Source organism: Rhinopithecus bieti, unplaced genomic scaffold (genome assembly GCF_001698545.2).
Source record: "Rhinopithecus bieti isolate Rb0 unplaced genomic scaffold, ASM169854v2 scaffold_566, whole genome shotgun sequence".
NCBI lineage: Eukaryota > Metazoa > Chordata > Mammalia > Primates > Cercopithecidae > Rhinopithecus > Rhinopithecus bieti.
Genome location: NW_016803334.1, coordinates 1,129,850 through 1,153,827, shown reverse-complemented (window position 1 = coordinate 1,153,827; position 23,978 = coordinate 1,129,850).

Here is a 23,978-nt window from a genome sequence, read left to right as displayed (position 1 = left end):
CTAGAATGCCCCTCAATTTGGGTTTCACTAATGTCTTTTCATGATGAGATTTGACATACATTTTTTGACAAGAATAATATGTCGCATTTGCCCTTCTCCGTGAAACATGACAAGATAATGGTAACATATCTGATTGTTGAGATGCTAACTTTGATCACTTCATTAAAGTGTTGCTTCTGATTTTCTTTCCTATAGTTATTATTTTTTCTTTTATAATTAATAAATATCCTGAGAGAGATCCTTTGAGACTATGCAAATATTTGTTTTTCTTCAAGCTTTTGATCACTAATTTTATTATTCACTATGGATCTCGCCTTCTTTCATTATACTGCAGTGTTCTAATGGTGATATTCTACTTTTCTCATTCATTCTATATTACTCATTGAAATTTTCCTGTAAGGAGCAGCTGTGCCATGTCTCCCAATAATCTTTTTATTCAATTTGTGTGTTTATATATAAAAATATGAACTCATGGGTATAGATTTTATCTGATAGCTTAAAATATTATATTATTTTATTATCAATGTTGTTGCTAAGTTTGTTTCAGGTTGGGCTATTTGAAGCTATTTCAGAATGTCTTATATGCTCTTTCATCATGCATGTGTCTATACCTATGTCCATGTCTGCCTATCTATCTATTTCTATCTATCATCTATCTATCTATCTATCTATCTATCTATCTATCTATCTATCCATCCATCCCAATCCATCATCATCCATCTATCTTATCTCTCTATCCATCCATCTCCTCCAATCCATCTATCTCTATCTATCTATCTATCATCTATCTATCTCTCTCATCCATCTATCTATCTATCTTCTATCATCTATCTATCTATCTCACCTTTTCTCTACTATCTTGTACCCTATGATTCTCCAGGCATAACTTGATCTTCCCTGCTACAAGTCTGGAATCAATCATTTCTCCAAGAAGCTCTTGTTTCTTTTCTTAGAAAATTGTGTTTAGAGACCAAGATAAGTACATTAATTGTGTTCATTGCTACAAATATGGTCTAGTTTGGATATTTGTTCCACTCAAATCTTCTTTCTGTTGGACTGTAATCTCTAATGCTGAAGGCAGGTCCTGGTGAGAGGTGTTTGGGCCGTGGCTTGGTGCTATCTTCATGAACATGTGTGAGTTCTCAAAGCATCTGGTTGTTTAAAACTGCATGGCATAGTCGCTGTCGTATTCTCTCTCTCTCACTTTCTCTCTTCAGAAGATACCACACCCGCCTAGCTCACTTGCTCCCATTATCATCATGTGATGGGCCTGCTCCCAACTTTGCCTTCTGCCATGACTGCAAGCTTCCTGAGACCTCTACAGAAGCGAATGTAGCTATCCTTGTACAGTCTGCAGAACTTTGAGCCAATTAAACCTTCTTCTTATAAATTACCAAGTCTCAGATATTTATTTATAGCAGTGCAAGAACAGCTTAATACAAAGAGTTCATTGTTTCTAGGGCCTCTCAATAGACAGAGCTAGGAAGTAGAATAATGTATACTAACTGATGTATAATATATATTTTAAGGAGGAGTATTTACATTCAACACCAGAGAACTTATTTCTTCAACAATAAGAAACTAAGTTGTAATTACTTATTATTGATTGATTGATTAAATCCTAATATACACATAGCATAGTTTTAGAATTGTAATCCATACACCTGTGAGGAAAACAATTACTACATATTATTAACAGAACACTGCATTTGTATACAGTTTTATTTCATTTTTTAAAATTTACTCTTATACCACCCATCTAAAACACCATTTTCCAAATAGTTACAGAGGTTTGTCTTTTTTCATCCCTACTCTCTTTGGTGTAATTATTAATTTGGAATATACTTAGGTTTATTTGTTACTGACTTTATTCTACTTTTAGTTTCCCTCTGTTAGGACTGAATTATGATACCCTAAAATTTATATGCTGAAGCCATAACTCCAATATGACTATATTTGAAAATAAGGACTTTAAAGAGACGTAATTAAGGTTAAATGTAATCATAAGGGTGGGACTCTAATCAGCATGACTGGTGTCCTTCAGGAATGTGTTAGCACAGTGAAAAAGGTCATGTAAAGACCCAGCATGAAGGCTTCCATCTGAAAGCCAGAAAGAGAGGTCTCAGAGGAAACCAACCCTGCTGACATTTGATCTTGGAATTCTAATTTTCAGAACTGTGGACAACTAAATTGTTGTTTTAGCCTCCTGGTTTTTGGTATTTTGGGTTAGCATGAGCAGACTAATATTCTCTCCTCTCCTAGTTGATTTTTAAAAATTTAAACAGTGAAATTTATTATTTGTGGTGTACAATTATATGTAATTTAAAACATTTTACTTTTCCTAAGGGCCCTAAGGGCATTGTTTTACATAATTATAATATCAAACTCAGAAAATTGGTATTAACACAAAGCTATGGAACATATTCAAATTTCATGCTTTCATGTATGTGAATGTGTTTGTACATGTATGTAATTCTGTGTAATTTCTTTATATGATAAGATTTGTATAGCCACTACAACAGTCAAGATACAGAAGTTTCCCATCAACACAGAGAAATTCTCTTAGGCTATTCCTCTATAGTTTCATCCATGGTCCCTGACACTAATATCGGACAACCACTAATCTGCTATCTATAGCTAAAATTATTGCTTCAAAATGTTATAGAAAAGAAAGTATACAATATGTAAACTTTTGATATTAGCTTTAAAAAATCATTATAACATCCCTGTGATGCATCTAAGCTACTTTATCATTTATTTCCTTTTAATGCTGAATAGTATTCAGAATTCTAAGGGTTTTGACAAATGCATAAAGTTACATATCTACTACCACAGTCGTGATATAGAAGTTTACTCACTCTATTCTCTCATGTTCTTTGGAATTAACCTGTCTCTCAATCCCAACACCTGATACCTACTGCTATGTTTTTTGGTCCCTGTACTTTTTTTTTTGTATTTTCTATAATGTTATATAAATTAAATGATATAATATGCTGTGGACTGAATATTTGTGTTTTCCTGAAATTTACATAATTATGTTTAGACTCTATCCCTCAATATAATAGTACTAGGAAATGGGGCATTTAAGAGATAATGACAATTAGATGAGGTCGTAAGGGCAGAATCTTCATGAATGGGATTAGTGCCCTCATAAGACTCATGAGAAACTTTTTTATCCCTCTCTGATCTTCATCCTGTGAAGATACAACATGAAGTTTGCAATAATGTAACCAACAAGACAACATCAGAATTTGTCCTTGCTGGTAACCTGATCTTGAATTTCAGCCTCCAGGACTCTGAGAAATAAATGGCCATTGCTTATAAGCAATCCAGTTTATATCCAGTTTATAGTATTTTGCTAGAGTAGTTTAAATGAACTAAACCACAATGTATGTCACTTTTTTGTCTTGCTTTCTTCAGTTAGTAAATGCATTTAAGAGTAATTCAAGTTTCTGCATAAATCAATAGTTCTGCTTTTTGTAGCTGAGTATTATGGCATTTTATATGATACCAGCTTGTTTACTATTCACTTATTGAAGGAATTCTGGTTTTTTTCCAGTTTGGCACAATTATGAATAAAGTTCCCATAAACATTTGCATTAAAGGTTTCTCTGTCAACATAAATATTCATTTTCCTTAGGCAAACGCCAAGGAGTGGGATTGATGGTTTATATGCTAAGTGTAAGTTTTCTATTGTGAGAAATTGCCAAATGGATTTCAAAAGTGGTTCTACCCCATTTTGCTTTCTTCTCAGTGATGCCATCAGTGTTTCAGTTGCTTCACATCAGTCCTAGGTATTTTCAGTTAATTTAACCAATCTAACAGGTATGTAGTAGAATTATCCCACTTCTGTTTTAATTCAGATTGTTCTAATAAGTAATGACCTTGTGCATCCTTTACTATGCATATTTTCTATTTATAAACCTCCTTTAGTGATGTATAGCTTGAAAACATAGGTCCATCTTAAAATTGGCCTGGTTGTGTTGGTAGAGTTCTCTGCTGAGAGTGCTTACATTGTGGTTACAATACTTTTGCTACAACTGTGATTTCCAAGTACGTTCTTCCACTCTGTGGCTTGTATTTTTATTTCCTTAAAAGTGATATTTACAGAGGAAAACCTTAACAAAGTTTAATTTGTTCCGTGCTTGTATCTGTGTGTGTGTATTTTTTTTTTAATTTATGGATCATGCTTTGGGTGTTACAGCTGAAAAAGTTTTGCTCAATCTTAAGGCGTATAGATTGTTGCCAGTCAGCATGTTAAAAATGTTATAGTTTTTTTATATCTTGGTCTAGTTTCCATTTTGAGTTATTTTGTATAAGTGGTGAGATAGGGAATTAAGCGTATTTTCATTTATTGTTATTGTTTGAATTCCCCCTCTAAAACTCCTTTTGAAACATAATGCCCAATGTGGCAATATTGAGAGGTAAGATTAAAGATCTTTGATCAAAATTAAAGATCCAAATTAAAGATCAAAGATCTTTAACCTCACCTCTCAATACTGCCGCACTGGGGATTAGGAAATTTGAGAGATGATTGGATCATGAGGGTTCTGCCTTCAGTGAATGCATGCATCTATTCTATTCGTGGATTAGTGGATTGATGGGTCATTATGGGAGTGGAAGTGAGGACTTTATAAAAACAGGAAGAGAGACCTGAGCTAACATGATCGCACAGTAGTGCACTCAGCCCCCTGAGCCATGCGATGCCCTGGGCTTTCTCACAATGTGACAGAGTTCCCACCCGTAAGGATTTCACCAGATGTGCCCGGCTGACCTTTAACTTCTCAGCCTCCATAATTGTCAGAAACAAATTCTTTTATTTATAACTTGTCCTGTTTCAGGTGTTCTGTAATAAGCAACAGGAAATCAATTAATACAGAAAACTGGTACTGAGAAATGGGGTGTCACTGATAACAAATACCCGAAAATGTGGAAGAGCCTTTGAAATGGGGTAATGGGCAGAGGCTGAAGAATTTAAAGGGGCAGCTGAGAAAAATCCTAATTTCTAGAGACAGTTTTAGAAGACAAGACTAGGAAAATTTGGGACTCCTTAGAGATTGGCTAAGTGGTCATGGCTAGAATATTGATAGAAATGTAGAAAATAAAGCTATTATGGAGAGAAGAGAAAGGAAATAACCTGGTCAGTCAGGCAGTTAGGGTGGGTTTTCAGTTGAATTTGTTCAAACTAAAGAACAGCCTGCAGGCACAAATAAGGAAACTTGCACAGGGAGGCTTGCTTAAGACATGCCCACAGGTGTACGGATAAGAAAGGCTACACAGGTGACTTGCCTAGACATGCCCACAATGCAAAATTTTGTCCCCTGACACATGTGCATAAGGGAAACAAAGTCATATGAAGTAATGCAAACTAAGGACCTGCATGTGAATTAGGAGGATGGGGAGCATCTACCGGAAAATCTCACCTTATGCAAATGAGATCCCAGACCTCATAGGTTTCTCATAAAAGCCTTTGCATTTGCATTTAACTGTAAAAATTGTAACCCTTTCTGGGACCCTTCTCTGCTGCAGAGAACTGTCCTCTTTCTTTTGCCAATTAAACTGCTGCTTCTGCTCATACCTCACCCTTGGTGTGTCGGTGTCCTTGATCCATGATTTTCTCAGCCATGAGACCAAGAACTTAGGGTGCCACCCAATCAATGAGGCTGTTTCATTGTGGATGCTTGTCCAAGATAGATGGATTGAAATGATGAGTGGGAGCAGACCCCAACTTTTTACTTTCATTTCCAAAGCCTCCTGTTGATAATTTTAAAATTAAGAAAAATGAGAGGCATCTCTCAGCCATCTAAATGTGATTAGTGTAGTTACTGGTCTAAAGACTCAGATGACAGGCTTGACAAGGAGGACTTAGCTAAACCCCTCCACCCTCAGAGTGCTGGGAATGTTGGCTGTGTTCTGAACTAGCTTCCTTTCATGGAAAGACTAACCGTTATTTGGAGCTGAAAGGAGGTCCTTCTGAGAGTTTCTGACTGAGGCTACAGACTGGTGTTACCTGAAGGCCCTTATACTAACTCCAGCCCATTGGATATCATCCACAGGATTTACAAACTTTTCCTATTGCAGCTACCTTCTTCCCTTTCTGCAGTTACTATCTCCTCTCTGTATGCAGTGCAGTAGGAATTTTTACAGCCCAGGAATATAGTCCAGTTAGGCAGGATTAGTGGGTGCTGTGGTAACTGAGAATGTAATTCAAGAGACTGCTGTTTGGTGACTTTCTAGAAACAGGGGGATTTCATGATCCAGGTTTAAGGGATTATCTAACTCTCAATGATGGCACTTCTTGGAGTTGGACTTGGATGGGGGGTTATTTCTCCCCATTTAATGTCCCTCTCTCCATTTACACTATTTTTTTTTTTATTTTTTATTTTTTTGAGATGGAGTTTCACTCTTGTCACCCAGGCTAGAATGCGATGGCGTGATCTCAGCTCACTGCAACCTCCACCTCCCAGGTTCAAGTGATTCGCCTGACTCAGCCTCCTGAATAGCTGGAATCACAGGCATGTGCCACCACACCCAGCTAATTTTTGTATTTTTAGTAGAGACAGGGTTTCACCATGTTGGCCAGTCTGATCTCAAACTTCTGACCTCAACTGATCCACCCACCTCATCCTCCCAAAGTGCTGGGACTACAGGTGTGAGTCACTGTGCCCAACCTAGGCTGTTTATTTTTCCATGGGAGTAGCCATAACTGCCCCATTGAATTGGATAATCTCTCTATGAGACAACTAACTTTCTCTTAACTGGGAGGCATGTTGTGGGGATGGCCTACCATGCCTCAGATCTCTCTTTTACCCTTTGTCTAAAGAACATATGGAAACAAAGCTACTGTCTTGTAGGTCAAGGTTTACAGCGCCACCTAGTGGAATGGGCATCTTCTCTATGGGGAACCTTGATGGCTCTTTGCTAAAAACTCCTAGTTTTCCAATTCTTCGCTCTTTTGTGCCCTTCTACTAGTGACAAGGTTTTATTCTCCCTCAGTGTGTGGCAAAACTCTCTCTTTGACAGTGAGGAGGAAAATGTCTTCTGAAACCAAATTTTAGCCTCATTTGATTCCTACATTCTTTTGAGTCACCTACTCTGCCTTCAATTAGAATGGTATTTAAGTAGGAAAGGAATTTTAGGTTTGGAAGTCAGCTGGAACCACTCCTTAAGAATAAATACTTTAGCATGGGTCATAATAGCAGAATATAGATCTCAACACAGATTATTTCCTCCATTAAGGGGCCTGGCCCAAATGCAAGTGTGACATAGTCTCTCAAGAGATCCACCTATCAGAGAGCCAGCAGATCCCACAAATGTAGGAAATCAAAGGAAAATCCTCAGCAGAGAAAGGGGGTCTTGCAGGAGAGCATGACTATTACTGCTGCTTAGCTCCTTCAGATCCATGTGTGAGGGTCATGGCTTCTTCCATGGTTGGCACCTTTAATGGATCTCAGGCCCCAGAGAACCAATGAGGGAAAACAGAAGGGAGTACATCTCCACTGTTTTCCTCTCTACCCTGGGTCACTCCAAAGGAAGAATGAGGACTGAGGAAACCTTTGTCCTTTTTCTTTGTAGATGGGTAACAAACCATCTTTAGCCTGCACTTCCCTTGACTGCAGCTGGGATCACTGGGACTCCTTTGACCCTTAAACTGTAGATAAAAATTGCCTCATATTCATTTGCACTCAGGCATGGCCATCTCACCAACAGCAGAATGGGGGTGGGAAGCTTGTCTCTTCAGGAAAGTGCTAATATCAATAATAGCTGACAACTAGATATTTTCTGCAGTTGAAAGGGCAAATGGTCTGAGGTTCCCTATGTGTAAGCATTCTTTGCCTTGTGAGAAAACCCCAGCCTTGTCAATGTTGTAAAATGGATCCTGCTCTCCTAATGATCATATCAGACAAGCCTACAGGAGATAATTCCCCAAAGTCAAAGAAACAAATGCCCAGGGAACCCTCAAATGCAACTTCCAGATGCTCTGGCACTTCCTGAACCCTTATTCACATCCACAACTTCTCCAGTTCTACTACACACAACCCCAGATTTTTCTATGTTTTTTTTCTTTCTTCTTTCACAGTTGTAAATAGCTCCTATCTCTTCTCTTATAGTGTCTCTCCAAACTGGGGAAAGTTAATTTCTCAAACCTTAAAGGGCTTGGCTAAGAGTTGAGCTTGAGGGAAGGGAACCCAGAAACTTGACATACTGGCAAAAAGGTAAGTATATTTTTTACCCAGTTGGGCTTTTGACTTCTCTCTCCCTTTGCAAACTGGTACAAGGAATAATAAGGATCACTGTTTATATTCTCTGTGAAGCTGGGATTAATGAAAAGGGATTTGTGAGGATAGTCTTAAGACACAGTCAATCTGGTGTGCTTTATGTGTCCTTCTGTATGGTTCCATCAGAAAGAGGGTTACCTTACGATGGAATGTGAATCTAGAGCTCCATAAGCCTGCTGTTCAAGTCAGTCCAGTAAACTGGTCAGTGACACACTTTGTTATAGGCTTCCATTTTGTTTTATGTTCTTGAGCATAACCTGTAGCCACATAGCAGTACTTTGTTTTAGCCTCTGCCTTTTTACAATGGCAGCCCAAGTTCAATCCTTGCTTGGGAAATGAGTACTTTTGGGTTAATATCTATGACTTCTGTCATTTGCTGATTCTCTTCTCCTCCATAAACAACTTCTAGCTTCCTTTCCCAATCCTTTCTTTCTCTGAGTTGCCTTTAAAGTTTCTAGATTTTGTAAAAGTGTAACTGCCCAATGGGCTCATCTTGCCTACTTCCTGGACACAGCCTATTTATGAAAACAGGGAAATTGCAACGAAGAAAGGGCGATTCACATGGGCTGGCTTTATGAGAGACCGAAGTTTTGTTATCACTTTGGTCAGTCTCCCTGAGCATTTGGAAAGCAGAGTTTTTGAGGATGGTTTAGTGGATGAGGCAAGGTCAGTGAGCCAGGAGTGATGATTGGTCAGGTCAGAGATAAAATTGTAAGGAATTGAGGCTGTCTTCTTTTGCTGAGTCAGTTCCTGGGTGGGAGCCACAAAATCAGATGAGCCAGTTTATTGGTCTGGGTGGTGCCAGCCTTATCATCGTTGTTTTGAACTATAAACTATGAACTAAGTTTCTCCCAGTGTTGGTCAGCCTACACCCAGGAATGAACAGGGACAGCTTGCAGGCTACAAGTAGAATGGAGTTGGTTGGGTCAGATATCTTTAACAGTTTCAGTTACAATTTTGCAATGGTGATTTCAAAAGCAGCTTACCACTTCTTTGAAAACAACTCATACACTCGTAATTAAATCATAACCTTAATTAAGGCTTGTTGGTTTCACCTGTGAGGTTACTTTTGATAAAGTACAAAAGCCAGAAATCTTAACTGGCTGGTATGGCTAAAGTCAGGTAACCAGGGATTTAAAAGGATTTTCTTAAAGAGCACTCGGCTTAATTAAAACCGGATATCCAAGTTATAGGTATATTTAAAAGGTGTTTATGCTTTTCTCTTCTTGGAGCTTACTTTTATACGAAGGTTTTTCCCTCAGTCAACTGAATTCTTTTATCCATTTTTGTCTTGCCACTCTTATGGCATGCATAAGAGGCCCCAAAGTAACTTCCAATGGTGTGGGATTCTTTGGGAAAAACAGAAAGGGTGCCCCAAATTCCATTTTGAGAGAAACCTCTGTTTACCTCATGGAACTCCAGGTATTACAGGCAAATATATCCCCTCCCAATCTGTTTTTGTCTTCCTCAGAAACTGCATTCTTTCCCATTAGCCCTACTTTTAAAGGACCACACCCAGAGGCCAATAATCCAATTAGGAAATGGCAAACAAAAAATCTTGTAACAACAGGATCCTCTTCTGTTTATCTTCATTGTTACATATGTGTTTTGTGTGATGTCTATAAAAAGAGCTCTAACTGGCCTAAAGAAAATAAGTGCTTAATTCAAATATTTTAATGGAAAGATAAAAGCTGTAATGCCTTTCAGTTCATGTGACTTCAATCTTTAAGCATTAAAAATAGTTATAAAGATAATTGGTAAAAATGCAAATGATGTCAAAATGTAAATAGGTGGGCTAACTCATGTAAGTCAGATACTAGTTTGGCTAAATGTTTTAAGGTTGGAAATTGCCTGCTTTACAACTTGGTAGTGCCTGGGGACATACAAAATTAACCACACCACTATCTAAGCTGGAAAAAGTCAGATTTATCTGAGCCTAGCATGTAATTAAAACAACTTACCAGGTTTTACATTAAAGTTAAAAGTTGCTAAAACTTACCATTATAAAACTCAGATAAGACTACTGAAAATTGATTTACATGCAAGGTGTGTAAGAACAGTAAAATGTGTTTGTGGTAAAAGATGATAAAAAGACATGGTAATATAAATCTTGCCTAGGAATAAAGCATTATTTTGAAACCAATATAAGGGTGAAATTTGGCCTTCTCTCCCTTGCACAGTATTTTCATGAAATAGTGAAGGATAATGAAAGATTTTTCATTTGCATTGCAAATAGACTGCCAAGGGGAGGAAAGAAAAGACAGAAGACCAACTGTTTGGAAAGCTGTCTTCCCTCTTAATGAGTAAAGGTTTTGCCCTCTTTTAAAATTTTGAGTCATTATTTTGGCAAAATGAATAATTTATGATAATCTGGATTTATATTTAATAATATCAAGTGTTTTAAACCTCTAACATTTAACAGGTTTCCCAAAATCAAACTTCAGTTTCAAAATTGTCTACAGAGTGTCCCTGAAGCATCCAGAAGAGAGGTAAACAGGATTATTTAACATGTTAAGGTAAGTGACATTGTCAAAATTATGTTTAATCTTCTTCAGGTTATATTTTAGTGAATAATATTAATGTACATTTCAAAATCATATGAGATGTCTAAAATTCTCATGTCTGAGTATATGCTATCAATCATAATTAAGGTTATTGTGTTAAGCTATTGTAAAACATGAAAATAACCAAGTTTATTTGTCAATCATATCTTTAACTGTAACTACCCTGGATATTTCATCATTCAAAGATGATTATTGTCTTGTTTTAGTCCCCTACAAAATATGGTTTATAATCAGCTATAGGACTTTGACAGGTGCTATAACATGTAGGTTTCTGATAACTTTGGAAATTGTGACATGGGAGTAAAGGAAAATGTACAGGAATCATGAAGAGTTCAAATGTTCCTGAATATCATATAGGAGTTAACTGCATGAACTAAACTGATAGAAGTCTAAAGTAATCTTTTTTCAGTCTGCTTGAAACGTTGCTAATCCTTGTTTTGTTCTTCAGAGTCAAGGAAACTTTTAAGTTATCTACTTTTAACAATTGAGTAAAGTATACTCCTGTAAACAAAATTTGGAGTATATTTGTTTCTCTCTGCCTTGTTCCTCTACAGTTTTGATGCTTAACTTATGGCAATGTAGTGATTTGAATCAGTGCAATGAGAATCCATTTTATTTCACAACAGGACACAATCGGAGAAACTGGTTGTTTGACCAAGGCTGTGGCTGGATGGATGTGTTTCCCTTTATGGAAATCAAGCTTGACTTGCAAAGCCAATAAAAGCCCATTGAGAGAACTAGCTTCATATCATGTCTACACAGTCTCTGTACAGAATTTCTAACCTGTGCTGAGTAAAGAATGTCACTTTTTAACAGACTCAGGAACCTCACGTTCTTAGAGACTCAAAATAATAATAATAATAATAAATAAAGGCATTCACCCAACTCATAGGTATTTGGCAGTACAAACCCATGTCTGGGCTTGGCTTTAAAAAGTCTTATCTGAGATTCCTTGTGGTACACAGTTGCATAAAAGCCAATTTTAAAACCTGTGTAAAATAATTATTCTTGCTGCACTTTATGTAAATAATCAGGTCAAGGATAAGACTAACTTTTATTTGGCAAACAACTCAGTCCTATCATGATTTGTATTCAAGAAAAATGACGACTGAAGAAAAAAAAATATGTTTCAAAACTTATCTTATGCTTGTCATTAAATTTTAATCTCATTAGTTGCTTTTAAGTTCTTGCCTACCTGTTAGACTAACTGCTTATTTCTGTAAACCTACTGGCGATCTCCAGTTGTAGTTCAGAAGAGGCAAAAAGGGATGGGTAATGTAAAAACCTCTACCAATATTCTAGTTTTGGGCAATTATCTTGCAAATCCTTTGATGTGATGAGAGTATATATGGTGCCCATAACTCAGAGTTTTCTTTGTTTAGGAAATAAAACAAAGATAGCTAACCAAAGCCAAGTCCCATGCACCCAAATCTTAACAGCAATAACTATAGTCACCAGTTATCTGGGCATGTCGACAGCCTTGGGATTTTCAGGCTGTCCTTACCTCCCCCTTGTTTCATTTTAATACATTTCCTTTAATAACCCAAATTGCTTTTTCTTGCCTAAAGGCTATCAATGTCCAAATGGTGATGCACATGTAACCATACATGGGTGTGCCTTCCTTCCAAGGACACTTAAATCAACCCTAGGATGAAGCCTAGCTGCTGTTCCCCTACACCACATCCCTCTCCAGCAGGAATTAGCTAGAATTTAATCCCATTGCCCCTAAAAGCAGTTGGGGTCTCCACTCCTGAGGTGGGAAATGAGGAGGAGAAAGGAAAAATACTTGGTCAGGAAGGCAGTTAGGGTGGGTCCTCTGTTGAATTCTTTCAAACAAAAGAACAGCCTGCAGGCACAAAAAAGGAAACTTACACAGGAAGTCTTGCCTAAGATGTGCCCACAGACACAAAGATGAAAAGGGCAACTCAGGTGACTTGCCCAGACATGCCCACAATAAAAAATTCCATCCTCTGACATATGCACAGTAAGGGGAACAAAGCAATATAGAGTAACTCAAGCAAAGGGCCCACATGCACATTAGGAGGACAGGGTGGAGTTACCAGAAATTTGTGCATTATGCAAATGAGATGTCCAGCCCTCATTGATTTCTTATAAAAGCCTGTGCATTCAACTGTGAAAAATGCAATCCTTTTCTGGACTCCTCGCTGCTGCAGAGAGCTGTCCTCTTTCTTTCACCTATTAAACTTCTGCTTCTGCTCTGATATCACCCCTGGTGTGTCTGCCTCCTTGATTTCCTCAGCCATGAGATTAAGAACTTTGGGTGTCACCCCAGGCAATGAGGCCATTTCATTCTGATGAGGCTTCAGATGGAACTGAGGAACACAGTATTGGAAACTGGAGTAAATGCCATCCTTGTTATAAATTGGCAAATATGTTGCCTGAATTGTGGATGCTCAAGGGCTTTGTGGAAGGCCAAATTTGAGAGTGAAAAACTAGGATGTCTGGCAGAAGAAATCTCTAAGCAAATTATAGGAGATACAGAGTTACTTCTGGCTGCCTATACTGAGATTCAGGAGCAAGAGAATAGCTTAGAACAATTTATAAATAAAAAGGGAAGCAGAGTGGAGAGATTTGAAAAAGTTTCAGCCTTGCCATGTAAAGGGTAAAATGAAGTGTCTTTAGGGAAGGAAACCAAGCATGTGGTGTGGATAGAGAAGAAGCAGGGGCAATTCCACAAGACACTGGAAAATAGAACCTAAAGGCATTTTCAAGATCTTTAAGGCTGTTGCTCTCCTCACAGGCCCTGAGGCCTATGATTGCATAATGGTTTCAGGGGACAAGCCTAGGGCACTATCCATAGGCTCACTACCCAGAGCTGCCTCAGTTCTCTGCTCCTGGAACCCCACACTCCAGCACAGCACCCAGTGGCTGCTCCAGCCACGACACAGCCCCAGGTGTGGCTCACGCTGCAGCTCTGTAAAGCAGATCATAAACCTTAGTGGCATTCACCGTGTGCTAATACTGCAAGTGTGCAGAAAGCAAGAGCTGTGGAGGCTTAGCAGCCCATACCCAGATTTCAAAAGATGTCATCAAAATAATAGGGGTACAGGGAAGAGACGTGTAGGCATGGAAGCACTGCAGAGAGCCCCAGCTAGAGCAATGCTGAACATAAATGTAGTGTGGGAACCGCTGCAGAGTTTCTATTAAGACAAAATCCAGTGCAGACTTGGGAGCAGGAAAGCCAAGAATCCAAAGTTGTAGAGCAGCCAGTATCCAGTACCAGCCTGGAAGAGCTGAGCAGACTGAGGCCAGCACACTTAAATGAGCAGGAATACCCAAGGCTTTGAGGGTCCTGGTACAGGGTGCTTCCAACTTGTTTTAAAACTGGTACCCCTTTCTTCTTGCCTTTTTCTCCCTCTTGGAATGGAAAACAACCCTATCCTTTTTCTATCATTGTATCTTGGAATCTAGATACATTATTTTGATTTCAGAGATTCACAGATGAGTCTCTGACTTCTGAGTTGGTGCTAGAATATGTTAAGACTTTGACTTTATGAAGAGGGAATGAATGTGGGAAAGACATGAGCTTTGGGGAACAAAGGGCAGAATGTGGTGGTTTAATGTCTACTCCATAGTTCATATTGAAACTTAACTTCCAATATGACAGGATTAAAAAGTACGGTCTTTATGAGGTGATTGGATCATGAGGGCTCTACGTTCATGAGTAGATTAATCTACTGAATGGATTAATCTACTAGTGGGTTAATGGACTAATGAGTTACCTTGGGAGTGCAGTGTGTGACCTTATAAGAAGAGGAAGAAGGATCCAAGCTAAGCTAGCATGGTAGCACACTCAGCCCTGAGCTAGCACTGTATCATGTTAATATGCTTAGCTGCCTTGCAATATCATGCCCTGCACAGCCTCAGGATGCAGCAGAGTCCCCACCAGTAAGAATGCTCTCTCCAGATGCACCCCCTGGACTTTGAACTTCCTGGCCTCTGTAAATGTAAGAAACAAATTCCTTTCATTATAAACTACCCTGTTTCAGGAATTTGGTTATAAGCAACAGAAAACAAAGTCATCCATTTATGGATATTCAATTGTTCTACACCAGCTGTTTAAAAATATTATCAATTCTTAACTGAAATGCTTTTGCATCTATGCCAAGAATGAACTCAGCTACATGAAGTAAACTATCACCAGAAAATGATGAAGAAAGTGGGCCCCAGCAGTATCTTGCCGCCTATCTACCTGTAGAGGTCTTCAGCCAGAGCACTGGTTGTTCCACCTGGTCCTGGGGACTATGAGAGAGGAGAAGCCTTCTCTCTAGGAAATGCTGGGTGAATCCCTAAGGGAAGAAAGACAGAACAGAATATTTGGTTCAGCAACAACAGAAGAAGCTATTGAAGCAGCTTAAAGTTACATAATGCCAAGGAAAAAAATTGACTTGTACAAACTAAATTTGGAGGTGATAAAGCATTGGATAGCAAAATGAATAAAATAAATTTCTAAATTTGAAAATGATACTGTGATTGAATTTATATTCAACCAGTTGTGGGTGAAGACTCCAAATTCCAAAATAATGCAAATCAATCTGACTGGATTTTTGTAATTAAAATGCTAGAAAATTTATTGGAGAACTATATCTAGTGCTGTTACATACACAAAAAAATATGTCTGGGATCCATTTTACTTTCAAATAAATCAAAGAAAAATAAATAAAACAGGTATAGATTGACCAAGACATTTGGCATCTATGAAAAAACATGATGAAGACAAACATAAGACAAAAAAGGAAAAGAAGGAAAGCAGCAATTAAAAAATAAAACAGTTCTAGAAGCCTAAGAAGATACTAATCCAGATTGTCTTCCCCTATCAGACCATCTTTCTGTGTCAGGAAACAGAGACAGGGCATTTACTCTTGATCTTCTTTTCCCAGAACCAAGAGCTGGAGAGCCCTTTTAAAATTTTTTAAATTTTTTATTTTTTCCTAAAGAGGAGAAATCCAGCATACTCAAAACCTGCATTGAAAGTAAAAACAAAATTTAGTACAAAAAACTACCTTTATTAGTGATATTCTAAAGGTTTCCAAACCTAAACCTGTGTCAGAGTGTAGAGAATATTCTCTTGGAAAAAAACTGAAACAGAAAATAACAACAAAAAAATTATTCAGTCATGTTCCAAATCGGTGTTCCAGATATACTGTAGCTGTTTTTTTTCCCTCTTTTTCATACTCACCTGCGCCAGGGCCATTGATTTTAATGAAGATCACATCCGCCTAAGAGGTGACCTAGTTCAAGAAGATGGCAATTCTTCAAAAGATAACTTTACCAAAGACAAATGTTTCCTGTTGGAGGCATAAAATATGGAGATCTACAGGGAGACGTCGATATCCTTACCTGGAAGTAGTTCATTGTTCTCCGCATGTCTTCCAGGTCATCACCAAATAAAGCTTCCAAGAAAAAATCTACTCCAGGAAAAGTTAGCAGATTATCTTCTTCAGCAAGTCCTCAAAGGTAAATGTACTAGCTGTTACCTCCAGCAACTCCCTTACCCAAAACTCCTCATGCCTTAATACCATACTTTTAAAGTTTCTCTTAAGTGAAGGAAATCACGGTCTGCACAGCAGAAATTCAAGATCTCCCACTCTTCACCTCTCAGAGAAGCTTCCCAGTCCCCCAGAAGTATTTGCCTTCTTTATTATCAAAATATTAGAGAGATCCTTTTCTAAGCTGATTCACCCAGGAGGCCTCATCATTATAACCAAGCAAATGACATGCACCATCACTACAAGCTGGAGCTTCTCAGATCACCTTAAGCCCCTTCCCTGTTTCTTTCCCACTTGACCCCTCTCCTAAGAGGAGCAGCAGCAGCATCATACCACATCTCCAAGTACTAGATCCATGACTCCGGAACCCAAAAAGACAAAAACAAAACAGCCTCAGCAAGGTCTCAGTCTGTAAGGAGAGCCTCATACTCTATATCTATTTAAGGATTTTATGATTCCTCAACCAAAAAACAAAACGAAACAATCTTCAGCTTTGTTTAGTCTAAGTCACCCATTAGCATCTATACAGTAGTTTTTACCGTACCAGTGGGAAAGGCTGAAAGCCCAACTCCAAGCCTACCACTACCAGAGAATTCGAACCACAACCAAAGTTTAAAGAAAAAAAATTTTTTTTAAAGGCAAGACGTTTTTAAAAAAGGATAAGAAACACACAAAAAGGAACAACAAACTCAAGGAAGAAAGGCCGTGAGCTGCATCCCCTGCATTCATTGCCTCTCCCACAACCACATCGGTGCAGGAAGAACCAGAGACAGAGATAGAGCCCAAAGGGAGATTGTAAGTTTCCTGAGTCCTTACCAGAAGCACAAGCCTGTACAGCAGGCAGAACTGTGAGTCAATTCAACATTTTTTCTTTATGAAGTACCCACTATCAGGTATGTGTTTACAGCAGTATGAGAATGGACTAAAGCATTTTCCCTCCTCCTAGTTTTTTCTTTTGGAAAGGAAGATAACAAAATCAGTTTCATAAAGAATCTCAAGAATGACCTTTCAGTTCTGTGTAATTTTGTTTTAAAAATTACACAAACTGATCATATTTGTGTGGGTCTATGTCTGAACACTCAATCTTCTCTTCCATTGCCTTTGTCCTGTCACTAGTACCACATTGTCTTGATTACTGTAACAATCACATTGGGTTTTGAAATCAGATAGTGTGAGTCCTCCAACTTTGTTTTTTATTTCCAAAATTGTTTGGGGTATTTCTTTGTTTTTCTACAGAAATGTAAGAAATATCTTGTAAATAGCTACAAAATTATCATGTTTTATTGGTTTTGCTTTGAATCTACATATCACTTTGAGGATAATTGAAATTTCCAACACATATATATGGTTTATCTATCTGTCTACATACAGAAGATATAACACCTAGAAGATGAAGAAATATTTCCCATATAATTTTAAGAGATCCTCATTATTTTAATACCAAAACCAGATCAAGATATTACAAGAAATAAAACGACAGTCAGCCCTTTTAAACATAACACATCTGGGTATGATGTTTTCTGTAACAGAAAATGTTAAACTATATATTCAATTTATGTTATAATTGGGGGAATATTGATGTTATCGGTTTCTTTTTCAGTGATTTGCTCAATGTTAACAACTATTTTAATTTTAGTAAGTAATTATATTGCTTTTCAAGAAGGCTATTATAAATTACTCCTTCAAAGGCAATCTATGACAGTTTGCTTTTCCTACAGTGCTAGAGAAGCAGTACTATTCACAATTTTTAATGTTTACTAAACTTATATTGGTAAACATTATTTCATTTGTACTTTAACTTATAATTGCATGCTGAAATGTGACTAAGTATATTTTTTACTACTTATATTTATTATTATTTTGAATTTATGGTTTTATAACTTGCCTAATCAAGTATTTGAACAAATTTCCACTATATGTATTTACCAATGACACAAGGATCATGGGCTTTATTTCCCTTTTGTAGATGTATATGTTTGTTTTGTTTGACTAGGTGTGGGGAGGTTGTGGATCGTGGTATGTAAACCTCATTAAGTAGTGATCAGCACACTAAAGCATAGAGACCAAATCTGGCCTATATTTAATTTTATAAAACGTAGCCATGCTCATTTCTCCATATATTATCTATAGCTAATTTTGCACTGTAACAGCAGAATTGAGCAGAGTTGAGTATTTTCAAAAAAGATTGTATGACCCACAAAACCAAAAATAATTACTATCTAGCTGTTTACAGGAAAAGTTTACTGACCTATGTAACAGATCATAGATAATAGGATTTAGAACTGAAAGGAATAAAACATACAATTTAATTCCTTATTTGCAGATAAGGAGACAGAATAAAATCATGGAATAATTGGCCTAAATAAATGCATCTAGATACTGTTACCAAAAATAAGAAATCTGACCTCTTCAGTTTTGTTTCATTATTTTTCTACTCTACTCATGTTTATCTTCATCTTCAAAATCAGTAGATATGGGCATTTATTATAGAAACTTAATTTAAAAAAAAACCTCTGGTAAAGAGCTATTAAGCAGATTATCAATATTTTTACCACAACAGGATCTTGCCTGAATCAAAAATGATGATTTATAAGATTGATTATCAAGTTCTTGAAAATATGATCAATATGAATATGTCATGTCAACCATCACCTGAGTAGAATCAATATCTAAAAAGAGTGCTAATCTTTGCAGAAGGTAAAGATTTTTCCATTATAATGTTGGACAGTGCTTAAAATTATTTAAGCATTCAACTCACATATCCTAAACATTTATATTATAAATAGATACTATGATAGTAATATAGTTATATTTTAATGTTAAGAAATTAGATCTAATAATAAAAATGAGCATAGCTAAAGACTGTTAGGAAATGACATCATCCCTATGACCTTATCATCCTTCAGACATCCTACTATGAATTCTTTTGTTTTCCATCATGAACTTTGTATACAGATAAGCAGTTTTTAGTGAACTTCTCTTATTTAAGATAATTGAATGTATTAGTTTGTGGGTTATCATAACAAATACCACACACTGGAGGCTTTAACAACAGAAATTTATATTTTCTCAGTTTGAAGACTGCAAGTCTGAGATCAAGGTGTTGGCAGAGTTTATCTTATTCTGAGGCCTCTCTCTTGGCTTGTGGATGCGTGTCTTTTCCCTTTGTCTTCACATCATCTTTTCTCTGTATGTGTGTCCAAATTTCCACTTCTTTTAAGGATATTAGACATACTGGATTAGGGCCCACAAACATAACCTCATTTTACCTTAATTATCGGTTTAAACATCCTGTCTTTAAATCCAGTCACCTTTTGAAGTATTGGAGATTAGGACTTCAACATATGCATTTGGGGGGTGGGGAACAATTCTGCCTATACTGATATACTGCCCTAATATTGTCCCATATTATTCATTGGCATAGTGTTTAAACTGTATTCGTGATAGAAATTGAGAAGTTATTGTTGTAACTTGATGTTTTATCCTGTGAACATGGTGATTCAAGCTGGGCATGGTGCATTATGCCTATAATCCCAGCGCTTTGGGAGGCCGAGGTGAAGCAGGACATTCCCCTGACCCCTTTGTGGGTGAGAACTGGAATGTGAACCCTGGCACTAGCTAATGACTTCGGCACCAGAGAGAGAACTCCACTCATTCAAACCTGCTGTGCTTAACCCCTCACAGGAGAAAGCACACATGTGAGCTGGTGTAGGAGCTGAGGTGAGGGCTTTTTGGCTCTGGCAGGAACAAACTCCATACTGGCCCTGCATTAGGATCTAGCAGGGTGCATGTGACCCCTGGAGTCCCAGAAGGAGTGTTACAGTCAGTGCTGTTCTCTTTTAGCTTTGCTATCTGCAAATGGCAGTGTTGACAGCTCAGTGGAGGGTCAGTGTGACAGCCTTCTGCTCCTGCACCTGAGTTATTGTCTGGCATCCAGGAGGAATGAAGTCGCACAAACGAATTTGAAGGATGGTATATGCAAGGCATTTTATTGCTGATGAACGTGGCTCTCAGCAGGAAGGGAAGCTGAAAAGGGGGTGTAGCAGGAAGATGATCTTCCCCTGGAGTCCAGCCATCCCTGGCTAGACTCCTCTCTGAAACTATACCAATAAGTTAAGTTGTCCCTGTGAAATAAAGCCAGTTCTCTCCAACTACAGTCTCCAACATCCAGCTGCTTCTCCTCTCTCCTCTTCTGGTGGAACCCAGGGATTTTATAACCACAGGATGGGAGTGGGGTGGACAATCAGTGGTTTTGGAAAAGGCAAAATTTGAGTAGGAAAATAAGAATGTATGTTCTCAATTTGGGCCATGGTTCCAGAAATTCTGCCCAGAATTCTGCAGGGACCATTGAAAACAATATGCTAAGAATAGATAGGGCTCAAGGACAGTATCTCCAGTTGAACTTTTAATGAACTCCAGTAGGCACCAAGAAGGCGGACAAATAAGGAGGAGCCTAGAGCCAAGGAACTAAGCAGAAGGTTACATCTGGGTAGAGAAAGTTTGTTTTGCATTGTGTTATTTCTGCTGACGTGAGGTTTATGGAGTATAAATAAAGTGAGGCGGAGGCTCTGGGCGCAGCCGCCATGTTCTCTGTTTGTCTTTGTCTCTTGTGTCTGTTCATTCTCCACCACCCCCGGCGTGGTCCCCAATAGAATTCCCCTGCCTTCTGTCCCTATCAGAGGCAGACAGATCGCTCAAACTCAGAAATTTGAGACCAGCCTGGTCAACATGGCCAAACCTTGTCTCTACAAAAAAATACAAAAATTGTCTGGGTGTAGTGTCATGCATCTGTGGCTCTAGCTACTCAGGAGACTGAGGTGAGAGGATCACCTGAGCACTGGTAGGTCCTGGCTGCAAAGAACTGTGCTTACATCACTGCACTACTGCAACCTGGGTGACAGAGAAGACCTTGTTAAAAGAAAAAAAAAGACCGTTCAGATACATTAAGTATTTACATGACAGAATAAAAATGAAGAAAAAATGTAACTGGAGGGATGTTTTACAAATCTAAACTTTAGGATATGGAGAAAAATAGTGATGCTTTTGATATTTAAAAGAAGCTAGAATGAGAAAGCTAAGATCTACTTAGGTAATTAAAGTATAAACTCTAAGTCCTGTTTATACTAAAGTGATCTACTGGGAAGAAAATGATTGAATTTTTATTGTTTGATATATGATCCTTAAAATGGTCATTGGGTTTGAGCTTGCCAATTCTAAAATGACTTTGATTTGGGATTTGGGATTCCTTTCTCATTACAAATTTTGTTGTTTTTCTCTTTCACTGATTTAAATCCACCATGATCATAGTTTGTCACTCAAATTCACAAAAAATGAAAAGAAATAAATATAGTCATATTTATTCATATATCAAAAGAAATCATTTATTTCACAGGCCTAAGTTTATCTGGAAATACAATTTCAGGTCTACGTTAGTTACAATATTTATGTACTTGTTCTCCTATTAGTATTTTTCAGTTGCCCAGTCATTTTTCTAATTGGTCATTGACTTTGCTGACTTTGTTATTCCTTATAGGCAACATCAATGTTTAGTAACAATGATAACAATAACAATAAACAGCGTCCGTGTTTTTAGGACAGTAATCAATGTTTCTATTTTTAAACCATAAAATATTCAAGAAGGTTTTCAAATGACACATTTGACACTCATAATCCAAAAATAAAATTTGATTCATTACATAGGACCAATAACATCGCTGCTAAATGTCCCTACTGAAATGTAGACACCTGAAAAGTCAATATAACTTTATTTTGAGGACTCCTATAAAATTCTCACTGAAGATCTCTAATTATTATTGATAATATTTTTTACTTTATAAATTGGAAACCAAATGGGATCAAGTAACTTGTTCAAATGCACGTAGAAGAGGCAAGTAAAATAATTACCTGACTTATTTTACATTTTAATTGCATTACATCAATGTGTTAAATCAGTGGAGACACATATCTTCAAATTATTAGTTTGAAAATTATGCTTGTATTATTTTAACAAAAGAAATACATTCCATTATGGACAAGACAAACACCCATACTTGCTCACTTGTACAGAATTTCTAAGGTTCAATTGAATTTCATATTAACTTTAGTACAAATAACTTATTTTTAAATTTTATTTAAATAAAATAAAACTATTCATACATAAAATAATCAAACGTTTTTATAATGGTGCAGTTTACATCACCACATTTATGCATACTTACATTTTTGACTGATTATTATTATAAGCCTTTATTTTATAGGAAATAAAGAAAAATGTTTATGAAGGACCCTTAATGATGTTTCCTCTATACCACCTTCATGGTTTCTAGCTACTATATTTGGATTATTTCAACTACAGCTTAAATCCCTGCAGCTATCTGTAGCATTTGGAAGCCTTGTTTTCATATGAAAAGGCATTTCTGAGTACAGACAATAATATTTTCAAGTTTTAAGGCTGCTGTTAGCATTTGCTCCTACTGAGGATCAACTGCCATGAGCTGCAAAGAAATCACAAACTCCAAACCTCCTGCTAAGTAGAAAATCCAAGATGGCAGAAGGAAATGTTTTGTCTCCTAAGATAAATTGTGAAGACCTTAACTGCTTGAAAATCTTACCTTGTACAGGACAACATAAGAAAACACCAAGAATAGAAAATACAAGCAAGTAAACAAAGAGCAACCCTCAAATACAATTCAAAATGGAAAGTCATAGAGAGCAGTAGTCATAAAGGTAAGGTGAAGAAAACCATGACAATCTTAATTTCAAATTAAATAACTACCTTCAGAAATATAATAGGATCTGAATTTTACAATATCAAATTTAAGCACTTTCTAATAAGCAAAGTTTTCATATAATAAGGCTTTTTTCTAGTCTGGTTTTCAAAGAGAGTTTAGCCCTTGTGCTGCATAATGTGTCCTTTTATAATCATTATTATATGACATCTGTAAGTTATATACTTACAAGAAAACAAGTTTCTGCATGTGTACTACATAACAATCTATTTTATATGCATACCTTAATACATACATAGAGAATTCTGGAAAATTATTATTAAAACATTAATGATAATAATATGACTAACTTAAACTTTCATATTTATATTTTGCAAATTGACATTTGTTTTATCATACTGACATTTTTTCAACACAAATAAGCAAAAAAATCTATTATAGAATGATTCCTAAATATAGATTTCCAATCCTGATATAATTCTAAATTTCAGATTCATACATTCTTCTTTATATTGAAAATCTATGTTTAGAATTGTAAGTAGCATCTCAAACAACATTACAAAGCAGACTGCCTGACTTCTACCATCAAACTTGTTTCTTTCCCGATATCTGCCTATCTCAGTAAGTGCTTAGCAATTCCAACTTTCCAGTCTTTCAGACAAAATATCTTGCAGTCATCTTTGACTCCACCTTTTAGCAAGTACCTTAATTCCATTCTTGTCAACTTTATCATAAAGATATGCTTTGAGTCATATCCATTTTCACCACTCTTCCTCACCTAGGCTGTGGGCATCTTAGGCTAAGCTCCCAGCAGGTTTGATGTTGGCCTACATGTTTGAACTGGTCTCCTTGTTCTTACACTTATTCTTTTTTTTTTTTTTTTTTTTTTTTTTTTTT